We start from the raw sequence: 19147 nt of genomic DNA, 5'->3' as shown, positions 1-19147 counted from the left end.
TGCATTGATCTGAATTAATGAGTAATTGAGAGAGTAATTTTAAAAAGTAGTAGTAGCTAATCACATTCTTATACATCATGATAAATGCTGAAACTTAGCCCTGATATTTCAACAAATCTTTCAATTTGAATAAATCCATAGGCCACCTTGTATTAAAGGAGTTGCAGGTTCACATAGACTCAAAGATTTACTTTAAGCAAATGTAATAATTTCATTTGAGGCTAGCCGTGCCAGGTTTTTTAAAAAAAACTTGCTGTTCTATTTGCTATTGTTAAACTATAAGAAGACAGAAACCCTTGATGATATATTGGAAATTTCCCAGAGATCTACTAGCAGATCCTTATCTACCTTCCACCACACCTGGCTTCAGTTTATATAATCTGAAACTCCATATATCCATCGCAGGATAAGAACATAAGAACAGCACAGCTGGATCAGGCCTCAAGGCCTATTTGATCCAGCATCCTGTTTCACACAGTGGCCCACCAGATGCCTCTGAGAAGCCCACATGCAAGAGGTGAGGGCATGCCCTCTTTCTTGCTGTTTCTCTAATCTGACTTAGATTATTGCAGTGGGGGAAATTCTCATCAAGTATGCAGATGATGTAAAACTAGAAGGGATGCTAATGCCCTGGAAGACAGGAATAGAATTCAACATGGAATACTGGACTGAAGCTAAGACAAATACAAAGTTCTGTACTTAGGCAGAAAAAATTCCCACATGTTCATTTATAGAGTGGGAGATTTCTGGCTTCGTAGTAGTACCTCAATCTTGGTTCTGGCTACTACTGTGGATGTGGAAATCGCAAATATTGAGTCATTGGGGCTATGGGATCGTGGGGTTGGGTTCCCAGTCATCGGGAAAATCAATGAAAATGATTGAAAGCAGCCAAATATTGGGAGGAAATATGGTGGGAAGCTCCCTACCATGGTTCACTGGTCCCCTGAGTTGCACTGTGCCCTGAAAATCGCCTTTTAAATGTGTATGGTTTTTTTAACGGAACCATTTTGAGGCTCTGAAACAAAAATGGTGGCCGGAAATGACCTCCATGGTGTGTCCCACAGATACGTGAAGTCGACAAGTTTTTTTCGTCCCCCGCACCCCGCGTATACTGAGTTTGGGTGTCTTTACCCGACTGCAGATATGCAAATCCACAGATAACGAACCAGTGGATTCAAGGTCTGCCTGTACTGTCCAGAATGCCCATTTCTGGGCATTGCATTTCAAGAAGGATTTAGACAAACTGGAATGGGTTCAGAAGAGGGCAACAAATATGGTCAGTGATCTGGAAAACAAGCCATATGCGGAAAGGTTGAAGGAATGAAGTATATTTAGCCAGAAGAAGAGAGCTGAGAGGGAACATGATAGTACTCTTTAAATATTTGAAGGGCAGTCATACAGAAGAGGGAATGACATGTCCTCTGCTGCTCCACAGGACGAGTCTAGATCTAATGAGTTCAAGTTACAGGAGAACAGATTTCCATTGAATAATAAACCTCTTAACAGTAAGAGCAGTTCAGCAATAGAAACGATTACCAGGGTGAGGGGTCCTGTTTGCTGAAGGTCTTCAAACAGAGCCTGGACAGCTATCTATTAGGGATTCTCCATCTCTGGTCTCTGGATTATGCAGGGGATTGGACTGAATGGCCTACAAGTCCCCCTCTCAATAATGTGATTAATCCTTTAGAATACACAGCTGAAATGCACCTTTGGTTTTCCTTAAACACAGTGTTTCAATTAAAAGATATTCCCTCAGAAGGAATCATTAAAAAAACGGGGGACATTCTAGCCCAGGGATTCTCAACGTTGAGTTCTCAGATGTTTTTGGACTTCAACTCCCATAATCCCCAACCAAAGGCCACTGGGACTGGAGATTATGGGAACTGAAGTCCAAAAACATCTGGGGACCCAACATTGAGAATCCCTGTTCTAGCCCATAAGCATTTTTAAGTGCTACTAATAATGATGAGACAGAGTTATGTGTGTATTTAATTCCTTAATTGAAATCAATGGAGCAAGAAACTGAGCATAGGGTTGCGTTTAAACTACTGTGTTTGTTCTGTGGTTCTCAGAATAAACATGTTTCTAATGTAAGTACCCAGGAACGGCTGAAGTCTTCCATTGCTTCCACTTTTCTCTCCTTGTCAGGAAGATGGACAAGCTTGGCTGAAGAACATTTCCACAAGATTGCCTTTTTGAGGTTGGTTGGGCAGGAATGCTTTGGTCATAAATAGTTTCTTATATTAAAAGATTTTAGTACGGTCCAGTCAATGGAGTGCCGGCTCAAGGAGTTGTGGCACCCTTGGCCAAATTTGTTGCCCTAGCTGTCACTGACTGCAAGCTGCTTCCTCTGACTCCCGAGGAGGAGGCAGGGAGAGAAAGCAGCTTCCATGAACCACTGACTGGGAAGCGCTTAGGGGCTGGCAGCCCTCACCCACTGCATCTGACATCAGACACAGGGGTCAGGGCCAGCAGAGAGCTAGGTGAGGTGAGCAGCTCTCTCCCATGCTCTGCAGGTGTGTCCACTGCAGTGTTCCCTCTAAGGTGTATGCATGTGTGTGCAGACACAAGTTTTTTTAATGTCCACACAGTTAATTTTAGATCCCACTCAGGTTGAATCAGGAAGGCCCCATTCCGAATGCACATGCGCACACACTGCCTTGATACTGCCACCCAGAACAAAACCCATCCTGTGCACAGATGAACAAAGTTAGAGGGAACAGTGGTCCACTGCTGCCCTTCTTTTCTGGAAGAGGTCATGAGAAGGGAGGTGATTGATGAGATTCAGGGCTCTGAGCAATTTACTGGGGGCCCATGTCCTGGGGGCCCATGTCCAATTTACTGGGGGGCCCCTAACGATGCCCTTGTACTGAAGTCTGCTTTCACAGCAGGTGGAATTCCAGCCAGGGTGTGGGTGGGTGTTTTCAGTGAGCCACTGATACGAAAGTTCTATTCCATGCCTGAAAAATATTTACCAAGATTAATTAAATTTGAGCTTTGTGCAAAAACTGTCTTTCCATTGTTTCCAAACTAGTTTTCTGCTATCCTGGAGATAATGAACCAGCCTAGCTCTTCTTCATCTTTGCCAACGTAAGATCATCTTGATGTCTGAGTTAACTGTCATTGTGCCAACCACCAACTTATCTAGCAGCCTGTATTTTATTATTTCATTCAGCATGGCGTCTTGTGTGTGTGTGTGTGTGTGTGTGTGTGTGTGTGTGTGTGTGTGTGTGTGAAGTGAACACACACACACACACACAATATAAATATTCACTCAGCTATAAATAGCATCTATACAAATGGAATGAGTGGGCAAATACTTGGTCCAGAAAAGTGCTTTTCATAATAACAGACGAGCTTAGCACAGCTCTATTCTTGGCAATGCTTATTTCTCTCTCTTTGGCTAATAACTCTGGCAAATCCTGCCTTCCAAGTGGGTGCCTTTTGTGTACTAAAATGCTGCCATTATTTATAAAGAACTCTGCCTCTGAATGTGCTTAAAGTCAGTCCTGCAGGACGGTTTCAATCAACTTTGGTTCAGTTTATTCCATCTAAATGACTCTGAAGTGTAAATAAAATTAAATCAATGCTACTGTATTTGTCTCCTGCTACAAATGCAGTTGGCTTGAAGTGATACTGACTGTTAAATGAGACAAGGACTACACAATGGGTGGGGGGACATTGTTAGGAAAGCTGCTCAGAGGCTGATAGTTGTCCTGAATGAGCCACAGAGGCCACATTTCATATAAATTTCATTAGTGGGAAAACTTACCTGCCTGTTTAGAGTTAGAATTAACAATCCTTTGGTCTTCTTTTAGGTTGATAGTGCTTCACTAATGTGCAGGTTGAGCTTCAAAGCCCGAAGCACTTTATAGTTTCAATATGATTGTTATGACTTCTCTGATCTCAGGAACCATGAACAGAAGCTTCTGTCATGGAGCCCTACCATGGAGCCCTACCACTAGCAATGTGATCAGTGTGCTGCCCAAGCTTGCACAAATTTAATTAAGTATGGGGATTAGGCTGTCCTTACAGTAGTGAACATTCTTCTCTAAGGAGATGGGGCTGTAGCTCAGTGGTAGAGCATCTGCTTGCATGATGCAGAAGTCCCGCCTCTCAGCTTCCTCCATGGGGAGGAAAGCAGGAAACGGGCTGCTCAGCAGAGAGGGGAGAGGCCCGTGCAGTCGGAAGAAAGGTGGGCAGCTGGAAAAAGCTCACAGCCTCCCATCCCAGTAAAAGGGGGAAATCTCTACTCCTCCCTGCCCTCCCTGCAGCCAATTTGGCAACCCAACATTGCCAAAAATTTCCAGGTTCTCACAACTGGAAATCAGAAGCATGCATGCTGCACTAATTTAGGATTTCATGTTTACCGGAGATGCTTCTGATCACAAGAACCCCCCTCTCCTCTTTCTCAATGGCCAGTGCTGGAAAAAGGCCCTGCGTCTTTGTATGCTGCTTGAGAACTGGTTCCCAAGCCAGTCAAACGTATGCCTTGGTCCACTCTGCAGACCTAAGGACTGTCACATTTATTTACCTGGGGTATCTCATGCAGCACTAGAAAGGCTAATTAACTTGATCCAGCTACCAGAAATTCACTTATCATCCCAGTCATTTATGTAGGACATGGTCATAAATGGAGGCAGAAAACCTTCCTAGTCCACTTTGTCCTCCTAACTCTCAGGATTCTAGATTCTTGCCATTGCTAAGGTCTGCTGCTAGTGCATGCATTTGTGGTGTTTCAGTTCCAGGGGCCTGATCTCAATATTTTATAGTATCTGACATTTGACAGTATCTGATAGCTAGCATGCAATAGCTACCAGCATTTGGCAGTATCTAGCAAAAGACATGCAGTAGCAGTCAACATTTGGCAGCACTTGACACTGAAGTCATTGGTATGTGTCATTACAATATTGGTCAACCAACATACAGTACACATAAACTTTTATTTTAATTGTTTGTTTGTTTGTTTGTTTATTAATCAGATTTGTACACTGCCCCAAACTTTCATCTCTGGGCGGTTAATAATAGCATAAAACAGTTAAAATATATACAAAAAACTTAAATAATTGAACAATTTAAAAATCACCTACAAATTAATACCTTAAAATTGTAAACAACTGAAAAAGCTTGGATGAAGAGGTGGGTTTTCAAATGCTTTTTAAAAATTGTCAGAGATGAGGAGGATCGTATCTCAGTAGGGAGTGCATTCCACAGTCTCGGGGCAGCAAACGAGAAAGTCCGTCCCCGTGTGGCCACCAGCCGACCTGGTGGCAACTGGAGACGGATCTCTCCGGGCGACCTCAATGGGTGGTGGGACTCATAATGAAGAAGACATTCTCTTAGATACCCAGGGCTTTAGCCATTTAGGCCTTTATAACCAGCACTTCGTATGTTGCCTGGAAACCTACTGGCAGCCAGTGTAACTCTGTCAACAAAGGAGTGATGTGGTCTCTCCGAAACGACCCAGAGACCAACCTGGCTGCCATGTTCTGTACCAACTGAAGCTTCCGGACTATGTACAAAGGCAGTCCCACATAGAGCGCATTGCAGAAGTCAAGTATGGAGGTTACCAACATATGTATCACTGTTCTGAGGTTGTTCATCTCAAGAAATGGACACAGCTGGTGTATCAGCTGAAGTTGATAGAAAGCCCCTCTTGCCACTGCCTCAACCTGAGATACCAGGGAGAGGTGTGGATCCAGAATTACTCACAGACTGCGAACCTGTTCCATTTGGGAAAGTGTGACCCCATCCAGAACAGGGAGATCAAAATCATCTCTGGAGTTCTGATCCCGCACAATAAGTATCTCCGTCTTATCTGGATTCAGTCTCAGTTTATTCTCCCTCATCCAGCCCATTCCTGCTTCCAGGCAAGTATTTAGGGAAGTTATGCCATCTCCTGAAGAAGTTGACATGGAGAAGTAGATCTGGGTGTCATCAGCATACTGATAACACCCCACTCCAAATCCCCTGATGATCTCTCCCAGTGGTTTCATGTAGATGTTAAGGAGCATTGGAGAAAGTATGGAGCCTTGGGGGACGCCATACTTGAGCTCAGATTTTGAAGAGCAACAGTCTCCAATCCACACCATCTTGAATCTATCCAAATGGTAGGAGCGGAACCACTGTAAAACAGTGCCTACCACCCCCAACACTCTCAGACGTTCCAGAAGGATACTATGATCAATAGTATCGAAAGCCGCTGAGAGATCCAAAAGGACCAACAGAGTCACACTTCCTCTGTCAAGTCCCAATTGGAGATCATCCATCAGGCCAAACATGGCAGTCTCTACCCCATAGCCTGCCCGAAAACCAGTTTGAAATGGATCTAGATAATCAGTTTCCTCCAAGACCGTCTGGAGCTGAGAGGCCGCCACCCTCTCAATTACCTTGCCCAGCCATGGGAGGTTGGAAACAGGCCTATAGTTGTTCAACTCTGAGGGATCTAATGCAGGCTTCTTTAGAAGAGGTCTAATAATTGCCTCCTTAAGACAAGGAGGCATCCTGCCCTCCCTCAAAGAAGCATTTATGATTTCTGCCAGGCCTCCTACGACAGCCTCCCTGCTAGATAGAACAAGCCATGTTGGACAAGCGTCAAGAGAATAAGTGGTAGGCCTCACCATTCCAAGCAGTTTGTCCACATCCTTAGGAGTCACAAACTGAAACTGATCCAGTTGAACTACATAAGAGGAGTTGCTGGACACCTCCAGTTCAGACATAGTATTAATTATGGAGACTCCATCTAAGTCAGCCCTAATCCGAAAGATTTTATCTGCAAAAAATTCTTTAAACATATCACAGCGGGTAACTGATGGCTCCAAATTCTGATTCAAGGAAGGGGGGTACATACTAGCCCCCTCACAACCCTGAACAACTCCTCTGGATGTGAACTCGCAGATGCAATACGGGCAGAAATAATCGCTTCTTTGCTGTCCATATTGCCTGAACATAGATCTTTAAATGTGCTCTATGTCATAATCTGTCGGATTCAAGTTGAGTTTTTCTCCACTTGCGCTCCAGTCGCCTATCTTGCTGCTTCAGCCCCTGTAGATCTTCTGTATACCAAGGGGCCAGTTTTGAAGCAGGTTGGAGGGGACACTTGGGAGCAATCATGTCTACTGCCCTAGTGAGCATGTTATTCCAATTTTGCACTAGGGCATCAACAGGATCACCTGCAAAGCCAACATTAAATCCCTCCAAGGCTTCTTGGAATCCTATTGGATCCAATAACCTCTTTGGGCGGACCATTCTAATAGGCCCCTTGCCCCTGCAGAGATAGAAAGTGGTTGTAAGCCTAACCTTAACCAGATGGTGGTCTGTCCATGACAATGGGGAAATCACAGGAGTCCCCATGCACGGAAAACCACCCTGATCAGAGTAAAAGACCAGATCAAGGGTGTGACCTGCAATGTGCATTGGTCTGGAGACCACTTGGGATAGGCCCATAGTTGTCATGGCCACTATGAACGATGGAGCCGCCCCAGACAGATTGGTCTTGAAATGAACATTGAAGTCCCCCAGCACCAATAGTCTGGGAGACTCCAACGTGAGTTCCAAGACCAAGTCCGTGAGTTCGGTAAGGGATTCCGTCAGTACACGGGGCAATCGGTACACCAACAGAAGTCCCAATCTATCCCTGGTCCCCAAACGTAGGTACACACATTCAATATGGTCAGATACCTCAACAGGGACCCTGGTAAGGGAGATGTTATCCTTATAGACCACAGCGACTCCACCTCCCCGCCCACGTCCCCTAACCTGTTCCTCTACAGAATACCCTGGAGGAAGAAGCTGGGACCAGATTGGGCCACCAGCCTCGCCCAACCAAGTCTCAGTGATACACACCAGGTCAGCCCCATCATCCATGATCAAATCATGGATGAGCTCAGGTTTATTTTGGACCGACCTGGCATTGAAGAGGAGCAAGGTAAGGCTATGTGGTTGTTGGCAGTGCTCCCCAAGGCCACAGAGCTGGCAGGACAGCCGGAAGGGGAGACAGCTATTAAATTACTGACTACCCTTCCCCTGGGACAGCCTGCTGACCTGCCAATGTTACTTCTTCTATTCCCCACCACCACCAGAATAGCTGCCCCACATTGAAGAAAGGTGCCCCCTGTCTCCCCATCTCTAGATGAAGCCAGACACATTACAACTACTTCAACCCAATCTCACCAACAGTGAAGTGAGCAAGAATCTTCTCTAGCTGTTCAAGTTAGTATGCCGGCCCCAGCCCTCAGTCCCACCTCTTTTGACAATAGAGCCCTCAGTCCTCAGTCCCACCACTCAGTCCCACCACTCAGTCCTCAGTCCCACCAGTCCTCAGTCCCACCACTTTTGACAATATCAAGCATGCAGCAATCAGTCCTGTTCTTAGGTCAGGCACTGCAGTGGACAACACACACACACACACACACACACACCCCTACCAGAACTGCCCTGAGATGCTGGCTAGACACCTTGATTATGCTTTTGGCTTAGAGTGGGGAATTCTCTTGATTGTAGGGAGCAATTTGCATCAAATTAAGTTCGGTGTTTTGGAAAAGACAAGGAGGCAGAAATGTAGTTTAAAAGTTTTATTAAGGGTAAAATGGGGATACAGAAGACAAACGTTTAGCTACGTAAGGCAATAAATCTTAACTGATATTCTTGGAAAGAATATAGTAGGCAATAATTCAGCTGAAGTCCTAATTAGAGATTGATTGGCTTGGCTAAGGTGCTTAGACCTTAGGGTCTAAGCACCTTAGACCCTAAGGTGCTTAGACCTTAAGGAGCCTGGTTTAAGGCTTGCCATGGAAAGTGCTTGAAAGCGAGGAGGTTGGAAAGAGAGAGGGGGTGAGGAGGCTTAGAAGGGCAAGAGGTTAATTTACCTATCTTTCCCTGGTTCATTGGTGCATTAGTTGCACATTGGTTGGCCTCTTCTCGTGCGGAACAGGCAGGAAAGCGGGGAAGAGAGATGAGTAGTGAAGGGCTACCACTCGCCAATATGAGAGTCTGTAGGATAGTGATCCAAGTAGATTCCAAAAACATGTGCTTTGGCTAGAGGTATATATACACCTCAAAATGTGCCCTGAGGCTGTTTCCAAGCCACATTACCCACTCTGAAGGTGGCAGATTCCATGTACAACAAAGAAATTCTTTGCTGCATGGCATTAGTCACTCTGAAATTTAACTGCCTGACAAAGGCACAGATAAAATTATGTAGATATGTTGGACATGTTGAGTAGAGCTGCTGGACTGACTATCTGAAGAACAGGATGCCTCCCAGGTGTATAGATTACACATCTCCATTTTAATGCACTCATTTCCCTGAGTCTTTGCCAGCTAAGTTTAAAATGGGTTAGGAAATGCACCAGTTATCTGTGAGCCTCCCGAGGAGTGCTTCACTGTTTTCTCCTGTGGAAGGGGGGATTCTTTTCCTGATTAATTCAACTTTTGAAATTGAGTCTGCTTGCCATTTAGCTGAAGGCCATTTAGCTGAAGGCTGGCTATTGTCTTCTCTTTGAAAGAGAGGGGTGGGTGGGGGATGTCCCATTCAGTCTTCACTATTCTGATCTTGGGGCAGTGCCTCATGCTTTGCTATGCTGAGTGACCAGTTGTGGGTCCTGCTAAGTCCAGGCAGGTAAAAAGTTCATGAGCCCATGAACTGCAATATGTAAAATGGAGACCATGATACCACAGTCCCATATAATTGGCACAATCATATAGAGGGGTGCTTTCTGGGCTACCTCAAAATTGGGCAGTCTGGCAACAACACTGACAGGAAGGGTTAAAGAATCAAATGACTTACACTCTCTTGTCATCTTCAGTTGTTTTCAATTTGCTGACATCACATCTTGTGAGAAAACTGGGTGCATTCAAGACTGCAATAGTCCTGAAAGAGATGTATCTTTTGGCCATAACTACCAACTCAAACCAGATCATGGTAGCAAGTCAGAGGTAAGGCTGCTATTAGTCCCCTTTGCTATCCACTCTCCTGCTGTTTCTCACTGTCTTTATAATTCCCATCCTTGCCGCCTTTGAAAATCTGGTTATTTCTATTGATTCTAACTGAATGGTCACAGAAATTATTTTAAATTGTTTTCTGCTCTGAAATGTGAAACCGCTGAGTGTGAAATGTCTCTCGGCTGGTGGCATCTAGCAGGATCCTCTTGAAAATGACATACATCTTCCACAGGCTCCATGTGGGCTGCTGGAAGTAGAGCCTAATGAGAGATATTGCATGCAAATAGAAAATAAAGCACTCCAGGAAATAATTAAGTATGTTTCTGTCCCATGAATCTGATGAGACCCTTCATGTTTTTGTGCTCCCTGTAATTCTATAGACTGTGTTCAGTGAATTGCTCTCCATCATATATGAATCCCAAATGAAAATCGATGTGCCCAACAAATCTAGTCTGCCCCTCTACACATGACTGGAGCAGATTGCTAATGTCACTCCTGCGAGAATCATACAGCTATAATGGGCACATAATGGCCAAACCTATCTCAACTTGCAAATCTATAGGAATGAATGGAATTACTCCAGAGATTAATTTAGCTTTTTTTTTTTTTTGGCTTCATGTCCCTTCATACTGGCAGGCAGAGATTTATGACTTCCATTCAATGTTTCTTAGTAGGGGCTCTATAGGTAAACTTGTTTTGAATATTGTTCACTCCCATTGCTGTGACAATTGGCTGGAAGAGGAACAGCAAAAATCCAAGAAATATCTCTAGAGCATCTTTCTCATAGCATTATGTGAGAACTACACTTTAAGTATAGTGTATGTGAAAGACCACAGGTTATGTGAGAACCACAAGTTCTCAACAGTACCATGAATATAGGGGTGGGCTGTGGGGATTTAGTACCCTTTCCTGCCTGCAAGCTGTCTTGTTCAAATGCCTCCTGCCCCTGCATTAGCACTAGGAGGCAAATATGATTTGGGAACCCACTTTTATGTGTAATTTCAAATGTACTGAAAATGCAGAATGGAGCATTATCAAAATACTGTTCTTGTCTGCTAACAGCTACTTTGCTCTCAATCATTATTAATAGTAATCTTAATTTACTTGATGCCTTTCCTTGTGTGGGACCAACATAGCAATGGCATGGATTACTAAGGAGGATGTTATATTAAGCATCGTCTTATCATCTTTGCCTCTTCATGGTTTGTTTTATTTTATTATTTCTTTCTAATATTTGCTACTGTGTGCTTCAATCTGGAGGATTCTTGGAGAAGCTTACAACCAAATTAAAATCTAAAAGAATAAAATCAATGAAATAGTAAAACCATGACAATGAATCAAACGGCATAACAAATAGCACACCCTGGCAAGAGCAAGCAAGCGAGTGCTAAAGAGCTAACATAAATTGCCCAGGAGGATAAAAGGGGATTTAACCTGCTGCCAAAAACATATCAAACTCAGCACCTGCAAAGCTCCCTGGGAGGGAATTCTAAAAGCAGGGACTCCTTCTAAAAAGAATCTGGATCTGGATCACGATCCGTTTCACCTCTGACAGAGGAGGATCTGTGAAGCTGACCTGAGTACACGGGCAGGGGGCTTATGTGGGAAAACCTGATCAGGAAGGTACCTGAGTCCCAAACTATTCAGGACTTTTAAGGTTAAAAGCAGCACTTTGAATTGTGCTTGGAAATGGTCTGGGGCTAGTATAATTATTTTAAAACTGGCAAGATATGTTTGTTTAGAAAACTCCCAGGCTGCTTATTTATTTAAAAAATATACAGTAAAACAATCAAATAATTAAAAGAATAATTACAGAATGAAAGAGTGCTGTCTGAACCACTAAAACTATGGTTCAAACAGCACTAGAAACCATTGTTGCTAGAAGGCTTAGTGGAATAAAAAGGTCTTTTGGCACACAAAGGACAATAATGTAGGCACCAGATGAGCCTCCTTGTGGTGAATTTTCCATAAGTGGGGTGCCACAACCAAGAACACCCACTTCTGTGGCAGCACCAGAAAAAATACCAGGGGGCACCATAGAAGGGGCAAAGTGCATTTTGTGGGATGGGGTGACGTTAGGTTTTTGAAAGAAAAATAATTGTGTATTTCCCATGAATGCTCCAATCTTGACCATAAATGGAAGTGTACCCATGGGGGACTGCTCTTTTATATATTGGGTCATTTATGATGATACTCTGACAGAATTCAAATTCAATTGAGTTTGAACTGAATCAACCTGATTTGATTCAAGCTTGAATCTGCTGCCTCAAATCTGGGGTCAATTTGATTTGAATTCAATTTGATTCAAATTTGCATTGATTCAGCCTAATTTTTAAGGGCTAAGGGATACCAAAGTGGATTGGGTGGTAGGGCCCCCTGTGTGCCAACTACCAAGGGAATCAGGCAAAGGGGTGAATGTTTAGGAATTTTGATGTATTGTACATTCTTGGTTGTGAAATAACTTCTTGGTAGGAATACCTATGTAGAAGTGTTCTCAAACCGAGAATCAAGAAGCAAGGGAAACTGCCAGCCAATTGTGAAATAGTGCAAAGGAACCAACCAGATTGGCAGAGAAGCTCAGAGAGCTGGCATTGTGTGTGTGTGTGTGTGTGCGCGGGGGTGGTGGTGGTGGAATGGTGATCGGAATCCCTGAATCAATTTGAGCTTGAATCTAGGATGATTTGGTTTGACATCGAATCTAGTCAGTGCCCCCAAGGATTCTTCAATTTGAGGTCAAATCCCTGATACCCTTGAACCGGGCCTGAACTGACTCATATTCAAGCCAAGCTTGGGTCCCCGTTTGAGGGGGCAAAACTGATCATGCCCAGTCAGTTCAAATCTGGTTCGGATTTGAACCGAACCAGGAGAACTGGTTTTGTGCACATCCTTACCAATTGGTAGTAGTGAGCTACTTGCCTTGGGAGGTGCTTGCCCCCCAGAGGCATAGGGTCACCCAGAAAAGGCCTTCCCAGGATGATCTCAGTATATATGTGGGAACAGCCATTCTTTCAAGTACCCAGACCCCACATCATAGAAGGGTTTAAAAGTCACCACCAGCACTTTGAACTGTGCTGAGCAATGGACGGATAGCCAGTGCTGCTATTTAAGTACCAGCAAAATATCACAACAAGTTTGCAGTCATTAGTGCTGACTGGTCAGTGCTTTTGTTGTGAGCTGTACCTTGCAGTATTGCACCGGAGGGACAGGATATAAACATTTTACATAAATCAAATTTGTTAGGTGGATTCTGACTAATACTTATGGAAGCCAACCTGATGTTTCTCGAGTAGTTTCTTAGTGGCTGAGAGATCAACCTGTAGGAATGAAGGCAGAGAAGTGATGAATGGTCACAGCCACCAGATAGGAGAGTCTGAGAAATGGAGCAAAGGTCCCTGGGCCCCTCGGACCAACTGGCTGGGTGGTAACTTCTGCAGCAAAGATGGGGGCAGGCAGGAGAAGGAGTCAGAGGGCCCATTTTCACTTTTTCTCCCAAAGCCCACTACAACTTGGCTACACCACTGGACCCAGGTTCAGTCCCTGGCATCTCCAGGTAGGGCTGGGAACGACTCCTGTTTGGAGAACTGCTGCCAGTCACTGTAGACAATACTGAGCTAGATGGACTAATGGTTTGACTTGGTATAAGGCTACCTACCTACCTCCTCTCAAGGTTAAACCCCTTAAATGATTCAAAATAGCGAAGCTGGTATAACATCAGGATAAAGTGTGGTAAAGAGTCTAATGAGAGTGTAAGGGAAAATGGAATACCAGCTGTCCAATCTCTCCTAAGTTCTGTCTTCCCAATTGTGTGTTATTTCAAACATTATTAGTGACACTGGACCTTTATCTGTAGCTCTCCTTCCTGTCCCTGCACATCTTACGCCAACACTGTCTTTTCCTCCTAGGCTTCATAAGGGATGACATTTTTGACGTCTGCCCTGTGAACAAAGAAGAAAGCAGCAGCAGCAAAAGCACTTGCTCTTCAAGGATAAAAATATACAGGTATGCAAAACCCAAGTGGGATGATTGGTGGACAGGGGTGATGGGAGATGTCTTTTTCTTAACATACCTGTGGTTACCTCTGAACAGAGCAGAGCATAAAATAAAGACAGGGTTCACCAGGACTAAGTCGTGGCATGTGTTTTCATTTCCAGTGTGTTCAGCCCTGGAAAATGTGAACATGTACAGGTTATTCCCCCCCCCCCCCCCCGTCACTAGAGTGTCACCACAACCAGCCCCTTTAGATCGGAAAATAGGAAGCTGCCTTATCCGGAGTCAGACCATGGGCCCCTCTAGCTCAGTATTGTCTACACCAGGGTTTCTTAACCTTGGGCCCCCAGATGTTGTTGGACTACAACTCCCATCATCCTTGGCCACAAAGGTCATGTCTGGGGATGATGGGAGTTGTAGTCCAACAACGTCTGGGGGCTCAAGCTTAAGAAACCCTGATCTACACTGATTTGCAGTGGCTCTCCCAGCTTTCAAGCAGGGGTTAGCAGTTACCCCAGCTAACTAAGCAAAGAGGTATCTTTTTAAAGTGGTGATTGTCTTTATTTAGCAGGGGGAGAGCCACTGGCCTTACCCAACCCCAGCACAGCACCCCTCCTGTGGCTGTCGCTGGTGTCAACCTTATGTTTCGTTTTAGATTGTGAGCCCTTTGGGGACAGGGGACCATCTTACAGGGGATCATCTTATTTATGTATTATTTATTTTTCTATGTAAACCACTTTGAGAACTTTGGTTGAAGAGCGGTATATAAATATTCACCGTCATTGTCGTCTTTCCCAGCCCTACCTGGAGATGCCAGGGAGTGAAGCTGGGACATCTGCAAATAAGCATATGCTCTACCACTGAGCTACAGCCCTTTAGGGGGAATATCTTAGAGCAGACAGCACTCACATGTAGTCACCCATCTAAATGCAAACTGGAGTAGAACCTGTTTAGAAAAGGGGACAATTTGTGCCCAATACCACGAGACCAGGACTCCTCCCCCTTCCTAATGTATATCTTGGAATAGTAGTAAGGGCTGAGAGAGAGAGAGAGAGAGAGAGAGAGAGAGAGAGAGAGAGAGAGATTGTATGCTTCCACATAGGTTGGACTATGATGCTTTATATTGGAAATTAAGTTCCCTGTATAATAGGGATGCATTTCTTCTATGCAGTCTTATTAGACTCTGAAGCCCTGCCTTAAAATACCCTACTGTTCACAGACAAGTTCAAGAGAGGTACTGTGAGCCGAAGAAGGTTTGAAGTTATAACAACAGGCACCTCTTCCAGTTCTGTTTCTGATTGCTGCTATTCTTGTATGTCCATTCTCCAGACTGAACTTATTTTCCCCATACACCTTCGAAGCACAGCTATCTTCATTTCTTCAATCAGGTTAGACTGGGAATGAAAGCACTGTGATGAGGTGATCAATAGCCAGAAAAGCAGCAATTATTTTAGGTTGTTGAACCCTCTTCACAAGCTCTTTACATTTATTCTTTTTTTATTTACCTTGTCTTGTCTTGTTTTGATTATTGTTATATAGGGCCTTGCCTTCAAAAATTCAATAAGAATTAAAGCCGCACTGCAAGAAGCACAAGTTTGACTTGCAATTGCTTTCTTGGAGTGGTCAAGACCTGGCAACAAAGACAGGGAGAGAAACAGACAAATGTAACTCATCATCCCAAACATTTGCGCAGTCTAGTTATTGAGGGAGAGACTATGGCTGTGTGGAAAAGGTGACAGTCATCCCCCCCATGCTGTTTAACATCTACATGAAAATGCTGGGAGAGGTCATCAGGAGGTTTGGACTGAAATGTCATCAATAGGCAGATGACACTCAGCTCTACCTTTCATTGACATCAGATCCTAGGGAAGCAGTAGATGTACTGACCGGGGTGTTGGAGGCGGTGATGGGTTGGATGAGGGCTAGCAAACTGAGGTTAAATCCAGATGAGGTGTTGTTGGTCAGTAGAAAAGCCAATCGGGATAGGGTGATTCAACCAGCTCTGGATGGGATTGTAGTTCCCTTGAAAGAGCAAGTGCTCATCTTGAGGGTGTTGCTGGACCCAGGTCTGCTTTTGGATGCTTAGGTGGTGGCACTGGCCAGGGGTACCTTTGCAAAGCTTCAGCTAGTTTGCCAGCTATGGCCATTTCTTGAGAAGACAGATCTGCCCACAATTATCCATGCCTTAGTCAGGTCACGGCTGGATTACTTCAATGCGCTTTATGTGGGGCTGTCCTTGAAGAATATTCAGGGGGTGCAAAATGCAGCTTCCAGGGTTCTTTCTGGCACTGCTCGCTCAGAGCATATTACACCTATTTCGAAAGAGCTGCACTGGCTGCTGCCAATCTGTTTCCTCATCCAATTCAAGGTGCTGGTTATTACCTTTAAAACCCTTAACCATTAGGGCCCTAGATACCTGAAGGACTGCCTGCTCCCAAGGGTTTCTGCCCACCCAACAAGGTTGTCAGAGAGGCTTTTGTTCTGTGCCAACATTGAGAGAGGCCAAATTGTCATGCACTCGGGACAGTGCATTCATTGTTCTTGCTCCCAGGCTCTGGAACGCTCTCCCAGTGAATGTCCACTGTGGAATTTGTGGCTACTTAAAAAAAACAACAACTAAAGACCTCTTCATTTGTTCAGGCTTTTACCCCTCAGGAACGGCCATGCCGGGTTTCTCAGGTTTCCTGCTTCTATCTTTTTAATGGGTGCTTTTTAAAAAATTGGTGTTTTATGGTTTTTACTGTTTAACTGATTTTAAGTTTTTAAATGTGAGTTTTATGGGGTTTTATTGTATTTTAACTTTTGTAAACTGCTTTGTGATGCCTTATGAAAGGCAATATAAAAATTGGACAATACATAAATACATACATTCCTAGTATTGCCACATAAAATGATCTATGGGTTAGTTTATTAAACATTCATGTTCAAGTTTTCGACTAGGGATTCTCAAACTTGAGTCCCCAGATGTTGTTGAACTTCAGCTCTCATAATCCCCAGCCACAATGGCCATTTGTAGCTGGGGATTGTGGGAGTTGAAGTATAACAATGTCTGGGGACCCATGTTTGAGAACCCCTGCTTGTTTGCTTGCTTGCTTGCTTTATTTATTTATTACACTTTTATACCGCCCCACACTCATGGCTCTGGGTGGCTCACAATGATAAAACAGTTAAAAACACATATAAAAACACATAAAAACAATTAAAAACGAACAATTTAAAAATCAATCACAGAATTAAAAACCTATACATTATTAAGAAGCTGAAAAAGCCTGAGTAAAAATGGGTTTTTAAATATTTTTTTTAAAAATGACAGAGATGGGGAGGATCGTATCTCAATAGGGAGCGCATTCCATAGTCACGGGGCAGAAACCGAGAAGGCCCGTCTCCGTGTGGCCACCAGACGAACTGGCGGCAACTGGAGACGGACCTCCAGAGATGACCGCAATGGACGGTGGGGCTCATAATGAAGAAGACTTTCTCTCAAATACCCAGGGCCTAAGCCTAGATTGAAAATGTGTGGGGAGCTTCACATGTGACTGTTTTCTTCACAAAACATCCATCAATGTAGAAAAATTACAGATCAGGGAGAAGACTAGAATAAACACTTTCCCCTGATATGATAGCTTTCCACATAGGTAGAGCTGTTTAGTGGGGAAAATATGCAAATCCTCACCTGCAACCTGAAGTGGTACATTTCAAGAAAAACTGTATCTCTGGATCTGATTTGCCAAATGTTCGAGAAGGGCTTCCATATGAGATCTTTTCTAGCCTCATACACAAATATACAAGAAGTTAGGGTTGCTCAGTGCAGCTTTAATTTAGGCAGCATGGTAGGAGTTCCTTCAAAGTGTAGGTTCAAAGTAAGAGTGTGCATGGGAGAATGTGAGGGGTGGCCAGAGAGAGTGAGAGCTTTCCTCTGCTTTGTTCCTGTTGCTGCTCCAGCCGGGGTGGCTTGCTATGCAACGGAGAGTTCTAGTGGTGGCTCCTCAGCACTGCATATAGTAACTGTAGCAGTGTGTTGTGGAGGGGAATGGGAACTTCCTTCCTTTCGCTTTCCTTCTTTGGCAATCCTGCTGTGGAAGTAGAATGAATAGGCTGAGGCTTTGTGTGTGTGCATGTGCAGGAGGGCAGACTGAAGTGAGAGAGGGTAGGAGGCATGTATTATTCATCATCACTGATGTCATAGACAATAAGTGTCCATGACACTGGCGCAACCACAGAACACACAGGAGTCATTGCAAGAGTAAGTGGCTCTTCACACAAACAACCAAAAACTGGGTAGGACAAATGTCCTACCCAGGTTTGGAGCTGTATGCAGTCATACAGTTGTTTTTAGATTGTGAGTTCTTTGGGGGCAGGGATCCATCTTATTTATATATTATTTGTTTTTCTATGTAAACTGCTTTGAGAATTTGATTGAAGAGCGGTATATAAATATTCATAGTAGTAGTAGTAGTAGTAGTTGTGTGGGAGCAAGCAACTAGGTCAGAGGAGTGAGAAGTGATTATGCTGTCCTGCCCAACTTTCACCCCCAGCATTTGACCAAGGTCGGAGAAAAAGCTGTCCTACGCAGCTTTTCCTTCCGCCTTGATTCCACACAATCACTTCTCCCTCCTCCTACCTAGTTGTTTGCTTCCACACTACCAAAAATTGGGAGCATGCACAGCTCCAAACCTGGGTAAGACACTTGTCCTACCCAGTTTTTAATTGTCCGAAGAGCCTCTAATTGATACAAATGGAACTGGCTAGCTTGGCAAGAGGCATCTCAACTCTTCTGCAATGAAAGCCGTGCTTTTGGAAACATTGGCTAGATTCCACACAGTAGGTAAGCACTGTGTGTGTATTCCTGCCTGCAAACCTGCAAATCATTACATATTGTCTAAAACATTTGTCAGATACAAAAGAATGGCTGCCAAAATCTGAACACCCAGGTACGCGCAGTCATGGGAAGAAGCCTCCCCTGATCCAGCTCTGGCTTCTGCAGACAAATGCTGGATGCTGGGAGAGCAAGGGGCATGCCTAGCTAGTGTCAGGTGGTGTGGAAAGTGCAATTAGTAGATGTGATCCCTTGTGGCCTTCTTGCATTTGCTCTCCGCAGATAATATAACACCTGATCCAAATCTGTCACCTGGCCATTATATGGTCAGTTCACACACAATTTGTTGAAGTGTGGACAGGGTGTAGATTTCTTTTTTTCAGACCATGATCCTTTCTTTCC

The 19147-nt window shown here is 44.2% G+C and overlaps 1 long non-coding RNA gene across 1 annotated transcript; it reads right to left on the bottom strand.

The window, feature by feature from the left end:
• Nucleotides 1-15124: 15124 nt before the first annotated feature.
• LOC128349091 (uncharacterized) lies at nt 15125-17709 on the bottom strand. Its single transcript, XR_008318550.1, has 3 exons — nt 17603-17709; nt 15435-15559; nt 15125-15323 (listed from the first exon to the last, which is right to left on the bottom strand). It is a non-coding gene; the product is annotated as an uncharacterized LOC128349091 (long non-coding RNA).
• Between the last annotated feature and the right edge of the window lie 1438 nt (nt 17710-19147).

Source organism: Hemicordylus capensis, chromosome 1 (genome assembly GCF_027244095.1).
Source record: "Hemicordylus capensis ecotype Gifberg chromosome 1, rHemCap1.1.pri, whole genome shotgun sequence".
NCBI classification, from domain to species: Eukaryota; Metazoa; Chordata; class Lepidosauria; order Squamata; family Cordylidae; genus Hemicordylus; species Hemicordylus capensis.
The sequence above is the reverse complement of the archived record's forward strand: the minus strand, read 5'-3'. Positions and strand labels throughout refer to the sequence as shown.